The sequence below is a fragment of the Mus caroli genome, chromosome 9 (genome assembly GCF_900094665.2).
Source record: "Mus caroli chromosome 9, CAROLI_EIJ_v1.1, whole genome shotgun sequence".
Lineage (NCBI taxonomy): Eukaryota > Metazoa > Chordata > Mammalia > Rodentia > Muridae > Mus > Mus caroli.
Window position 1 is genome coordinate 87,064,671 of NC_034578.1, and position 6,713 is coordinate 87,071,383.

Sequence of the window (6,713 nt, forward strand, 5' to 3'; positions counted from 1 at the left end):
CTGAATAAACCCTTTCCTCCCCAACTTGTTTCTTGGTCATGATGTTTGTGCAGGAATAGAAACCCTGACTAAGACACGAGGTTCCTTCACCACTTCAAGGAGANACAATCCTCCAGCAGAATTTTTATTCCTCTGACTTTTACAATTTTTCCACCACCACCCCNCTTCCATGATGTTCTTGAAGCCTTAGGTGTAGAGGTTGCATTGTAGATTTATCAATAAGGATTTGGCACATCATGGTAGTTGTTATTGGCATTTTAACCAGCTGTGGTCTCTGTCTACTGCAAATTGAAGCTTCTTTGACAAGGGGTAGGAGCTATACTTACTTGTGGGTATACAGTTTTGGTAAATTTGCTAAAAGGGGTAACATTTAAGAAGGCCAACCTGTAGAGAGAATGCCTTATATATTGTATGGATGCATCACCAGACAATTTAAAAAACCTATAGCTTCTATAGGAAAGGGTAGAATAGAAGGTAGGACATCTGGGAGGCCAAAAGAATTCTGGGATAGAATGAGGCATGGAGATTTGTTTAAATTGAGTGTGGTATTCATAAGGTTACCCCTTAAAGGTTTCGCAAACTCTGGTTTATCTCTGAAACCCAGAAAGATGTTATGCTACACAGCAAGTAACTTTGAAAAAGAGACATTGAGAAGGAAGATTTGTCTTGCACTATTTTAGGCCAAATATAGTTGCCTAATCTTTATGAGCAGAATTCCTTTCTCTGCTAGATCAGATAGGAATGTGATTAGAGAAGCACTGCAGATTGATGCTGTTTTGGAGGTTCAGAGCATTTAATTCAGGTCTTGTTTAGAGTTTTCTGACATTAGTCCTTGAGAATCATGGGAGAAAGCATTCAGGAATGGTGCTAGAACATAGCTGAGAGCTTTATATCCTGATCCAAAAACAGAAGACAGACACATAAAAAATGGGCCTTGCATGGGCCTCTTTTTAAAAATTCACTTTACATACAAATATCAGCTCCCCCTTGTAGAATTAAATAATTAGTAAATAAATCCATAACACAGGTTAGCTACCTGCCTCAATGGTTTGTGTTCCTGAATGATGTGTGTTCAAGACACGCACTGAGCCTTTATATTTTGATATCCCTTAAACATCACAATATCTGGGTCACTGNCTAACCTCCACATGGTTAATCCACCTCCTGCCAATAATCCCAAATTATTATTTACTACACTTTATATTTATTTATTTATTTATTTTAATTTTTAATATTTTTTATTACGTATTTTCCTCAATTACATTTCCAATGCTATCCCAAAAGTCCCCCATACCCCCCTCCACTTCCCTACCCACTCATTCCCATTCTTTTGGCCCTGGCATTCCCCTGTATTGGGGCATATAAAGTTTGCAAGTCCAATGGGCCTCTCTTTCCAGTGATGGCCGACTAGGCCATCTTTCGATACATATGCAGCTAGAGACAAGAGCTCCGGGGTACTGGTTAGTTCATCATGTTGTTCCCCCTATAGGGTTGCAGATCCCTTTAACTCCTTGGGTACTTTCTCTAGCTTCTCCATTGGGAGCCCTGTGATCCATCCAATAGCTGACTGTAAGCATCCACTTCTGTGTTTGCTAGGCCCCAGCATAGTCTCACAAGAGACAGCTATATCTGGGTCCTTTCAGCAAAATCTTGCTAGTGTAAGCAATGGTGTCAGCGTTTGGAAGCTGATTATTGGATGGATCCCTGGATATGGCAGTCTCTAGATGGTCCATCCTTTCATCACAGCTCCAAACTTTGTCTCTGTAATTCCTTCCATGGGTGTTTTGTTCCCAATTCTAAGAAGGGGCATAGTGGTCTTCATTCTTCTTGAGTTTCATGCGTTTAGCAAATTGTATCTTATATCTTGGGTATCCTAAGTTTTGGGCTAATATCCACTTATCAGTGAATACATATTGTGTGAGTTCCTTTGTAATTGTGTTACCTCACTCAAGATGATGCCCTCCAGATCCATCCNTTTGGCTAGGAATTTCATAAATTCATTCTTTTTAATAGCTGAGTAGTACTCCATTGTGTTACACTTTATATTTTATCATGACTGCTCTACAACAAGTTGGGCATCTTCTCTCCTCCACACTCTCCGAACATGTCAGATCTGACTCCTACTATCATTCTTTCCTTGTCCAAAGCCCAGGAAATTCCAAAAACCTTCCTCTGTCTGTCCTTCCCAGCTGTTAGATTCTGGCATTTTTATTTATCAATCAGAACCAACTGGGGGCTGGTTGTCANGAGCTACTTGCAGATACTGTTTAAGCAGTTTTGGGAACCCTAATTAACATTATAATGCAAGCATCATTAGGGCAAATCCACTACCTTCCCTCTCAGTGCCTCCTAATGCAGAACCTCCTCACATTTCTCCCTCTCCTTCTCCTTTAAGAAGGTGAGCCTCCTTTAGGTATCCCCACCCCTGCTGGGTACATCACCTAACGACCCAGGTATACCACTCCTGGGCATATACCCAAAGGAAGCTCCATCATCCCACAAGGGCACTTACTCAACTGTGTTTGGCTTTATTCATAATAGCCAAAACCTGGAAACAACCTAGATGTCCCACCGCTGAAGTATAAATAAAGGAAATGTGGCTCATTTACACAATGGAATACAACTCAGCCATTAAAATCAAAGACATCGTGAATTTCACAGGCAAATGGATGGAGCTAGAAAATATCCTTCTGAGTGACGTAACTCATACCCAAAAGGACATGCTTATAAGTCGATATTAGCCATAGCACAANCCCCTATAAGCCTCAAAGTCTACCCCAACTTTTAGACCAAAAGGTGTGATACATCTCTTCCAATAACTGTGAACCAAGCATTCAAACCTAAGAGGTTTATGGGAGCCATTTTTATTCATACCACCACAACATGTATATATTCATATTTTTTAATAATGAAGAAAACTTCTCAAAATACTGTGTTTTCTTGAATACTTTTCTCAAGGNAAATGAAATGCTAGCCATGCCCCATTTATTATTGCACTTATATATGAAATTACCTTTTTGTACGTTTTTTTCCTAAATTAAGTGTGCAGCAGACGTTCAACACAGGTGTGTATGTGTGGGTGTGGGTGTGTTTAGTATCATATCAACTCTCTACTTTGTAAACTGTGTAAAGTAAAGTTGAGTTTTCCATCTTTTTTTCATACAGAGATAAATGCTTCTGAAACAAACCAAAAAAGCAATTGAGTACTACAAACAAGTAATTACATGTGTATGCAGACAAATGGCCTTATCCTTTAATAGGAGAAGAAATCCTAGTTTCTATTATTGGTCTTGAATATTTTATAGCTAAATATTACTTCATCTTAACAGTTCTTAAAATATGGACCCCATNGGACCTTCAGGACCTTGCACAGGAAGGTTCAATGAGATTCTTCTTTCAATGTGTACATCAATGTGAGGTCAGACTACCTTCTTAATGCTCAGTGTAATGTATCCCAAAAGACTAGAGACAGNCACAAGTGTGTGAGCTTAGCTCTTCAGTTTTAGAAGACTTTAACAAAATGCAATGTCACCCTTCTCCGTAAGGTCCTTAGTTTTGGAAAACATAGATAAGGATATTAACCTCATCTTTTCAGTCTAAACCTGTACCCTGAACAGACCTTGAGTGCTGGCTCTGCATCAAGTTCCACAAGACCCAGAGGAAGCTTGACTCCCAAGTGCTCTAATANGCCCAGGATCACAGGTGAGGAGGCCAAAACATCTGCCCCAGCACCTGGAATAACTGGGTCCCCAGGATCCAGAGATGCAGGAACCTCTGCCCAGCCAGTGACACTGGTTATTTCCAATATGAGCCTGTGCCCTGAGCAAGCTTGGGACACTGGCTCTNTATCTACCCACCCCTACAACACCCAGAAGGAGCCAGACTCCCAGGTACTCTNAAACACTTAGTATCATAGGTGAGGAGGCCACAACATCTGCCCCAACACCTAGAGTAACTGGGACCACCAGGATCCATGAACGAAGGAAACTTTGCATGACCAGTGGCTCAGGTTCCTTCCAGTTTCAACCTGCACCCAGAGCAGACCTGGGGTAGTTGCTCTGAACCCACTCTTACAACACCCAGAGGGACCCCAACTCCCAGGTGCTCTGAAACACCCAGGATCACAGGATTACAGAGGAATCTTGACTCACAGGAGATGGGAAATACCCAAGAGCGCTGGAGCTCTGACAGTCAAGATCTCAACATCTTTTCTAACACCCAGCCTAACTGGGACCACCCCCCCCATAGGAACCAGGAAACACAAACCTCATCCAGCCAGAGGCATGGGTTCCTTCCAGCTTGCACCTGTGCCCACAGGAAACTTAGGGCTCTAGACCTGCACCCAATCCTGCAACACCCAGAGAAAAACTTGACTCCCAGGAGCTCTGACACAACAGGATGTCAGGAGCTTGGTCACAACAAGATTTCTGAATCCCAGAGGGAGCTAAACTAACAGGACCTCTGACACAGCCAGGATCTCAGTACCACAGGATCACAGAATCACAAAGACAGCTAAACTCTGAGGAGTTCTGACACAACCAGGAACATAGGAGGGACAGGCTTCAGTCAGAGACTGCAAGNGCATGTAGGATTAGAGATAACCAGATGGCAAGAGGCAAACATAAGCAACAGAATCCAAGGCTACTTGGCATCATCAGAAACCAGTTTTCCCACTACATCAAGTCCTGGATTTCCCAACACACCAGAAAAGCAAGATTTGGATTTAAAATCACTTCTCATGATGATGATAGAGGACTTTAAGAAGGACATAAATAACCTCATTAAAGAAATACAGGAGAATACAGGTAAACAGTTAGAAGAGCTTAAATAGGAAACACAAAAATCCCATAAAGAATTACAGGAAAACACAACCAAACAGGTGAAGGAATTGAACAAAACCATCCAGGATCTAAAAATGGAAATAGAAACAATAAAGAAATCATGAAGGAAAATAGAAAACCTAGGAAAGAGATCAGGAGTCATACATAAAAGCATCACCAACAGAATACAAGAGATAGAAGAGAGAACCTCAGGTACAGAAGATACCAGAGAAAACATTGACACAGCTGTCAAAGAAAATGCAAAATGCAAAAGGCTCCTAACCCAAAACATCCAGGAAATCCAGGACACAAGGAGAAGACCAAACCTAAGGTTAATAGGTATAGAAGAGAGTGAAGATTCCCAACTTAAAGGGCCAGTAAATATCTTCAACAAAATTATAAAAGAAAACTTCCCTAACTTAAAGAAAGAGATGACCATGAACATACAAGAAGTCTACAGAACTCCAAATAAACTGGACCAGAAAAGAAATTCCTCCTGTCACATAATAATCAAAACACCAAATGCACAAAACAAAGACTATTAAAAGCAGTAAGGGAAAAAGGTCAAGTAACAGATAAAGGCAGACCTATCAGAATTACACCAGACTTCTCAACAGAGATTATGAAAGCTCGAAGATCCTGGACAGATGTCATACAGACCCTAAGAGAACATAAATACCAGCCCAGACTACTATTCCCACCAAACTCTCAATTACCATAGACAGAGAAACCAAGGTATTCCATGACAAAACCAACTTTATACAATATCTTTCCACAAATCAAGCCCTACAAAGGATAACTGATGGAAAACACCAACACAATAAGAGAAAGTACATCCTAGAAAAAGCAAGTAAGTATTCTTCTTTCAATAAACCCAAAAGAAGATAGGCAAGCAAACCACATCTAACAACAAAAATAACAGGAAACAACAATCACTTTTTCTTAATACCTCATAACATCAATGGACTCAATTCCCTAATAAGAAGACATAGATTGGATAAGAAAACAGGATCCAGCATTTTGCTGCATATAGGAAACACAGTTCATTGACACTGTCAGACCTCAGAGGAAACACAAACTCAGAAGAAAAGGTTGAAAAACAATTTTCCAAGCAAATGGTCTCAAGACCAAGCTAGAATAGCCAATCTAATATTGAACAAAATAGACTTCCAACCAAACGTTTTCAAAAGAGATAAGGACACTTCATACTTGTCAAAGGGAAATCTACCAAAATGAACTCTCAATTCTGAACATCTATGCTCCAAATGCAAGGGCACCCATATTCATAAAAGAAACTTTACTAAAACTCAAAGTATACATTGCACCCCACACAATAATAGTGGGAGACTTCANCACCCNACTCTCAGAAATGGAAAGATCATGGAAACAGAAATTAAACAGAAACACAGTGAAACTATGAGACGTTATGAACCAGATGAATCTAACATATTTAGAGCATTTCCCCCAAAAGCAAAATAATATTCCTTCTTCTCAGCACCTCACAGTATATTCTCCAAAATTGACCACATAATTGGTCACAAAACAGGCCTCATCAGACACAAGAAGATTGAAATAATTCCATGCATCTTATCAGATCACCACAGATTAAGGCTGGTCTTCAGTATACATGAACATGGAAGCTGAACAATGCTCTACTCAATAATAACTTGGTCAAGGAAGAAATAAAGAGAGAAATTAAAGACGTTTTACAATTTAATAAAAATGGAGGCACATTCAGGTGTCTGGTCATGGTGTCCATATTTATGGGCACAATGAAAGCAGTGCTAAGAGGAAAATTCATAGCTCTGCATGCGTCCAAAAAGAAACTGGAAAGAGCATATACTAGCACCTTGACCAGACACCTGAAAGCTCTAGAACAAAAGGAAGCAAATA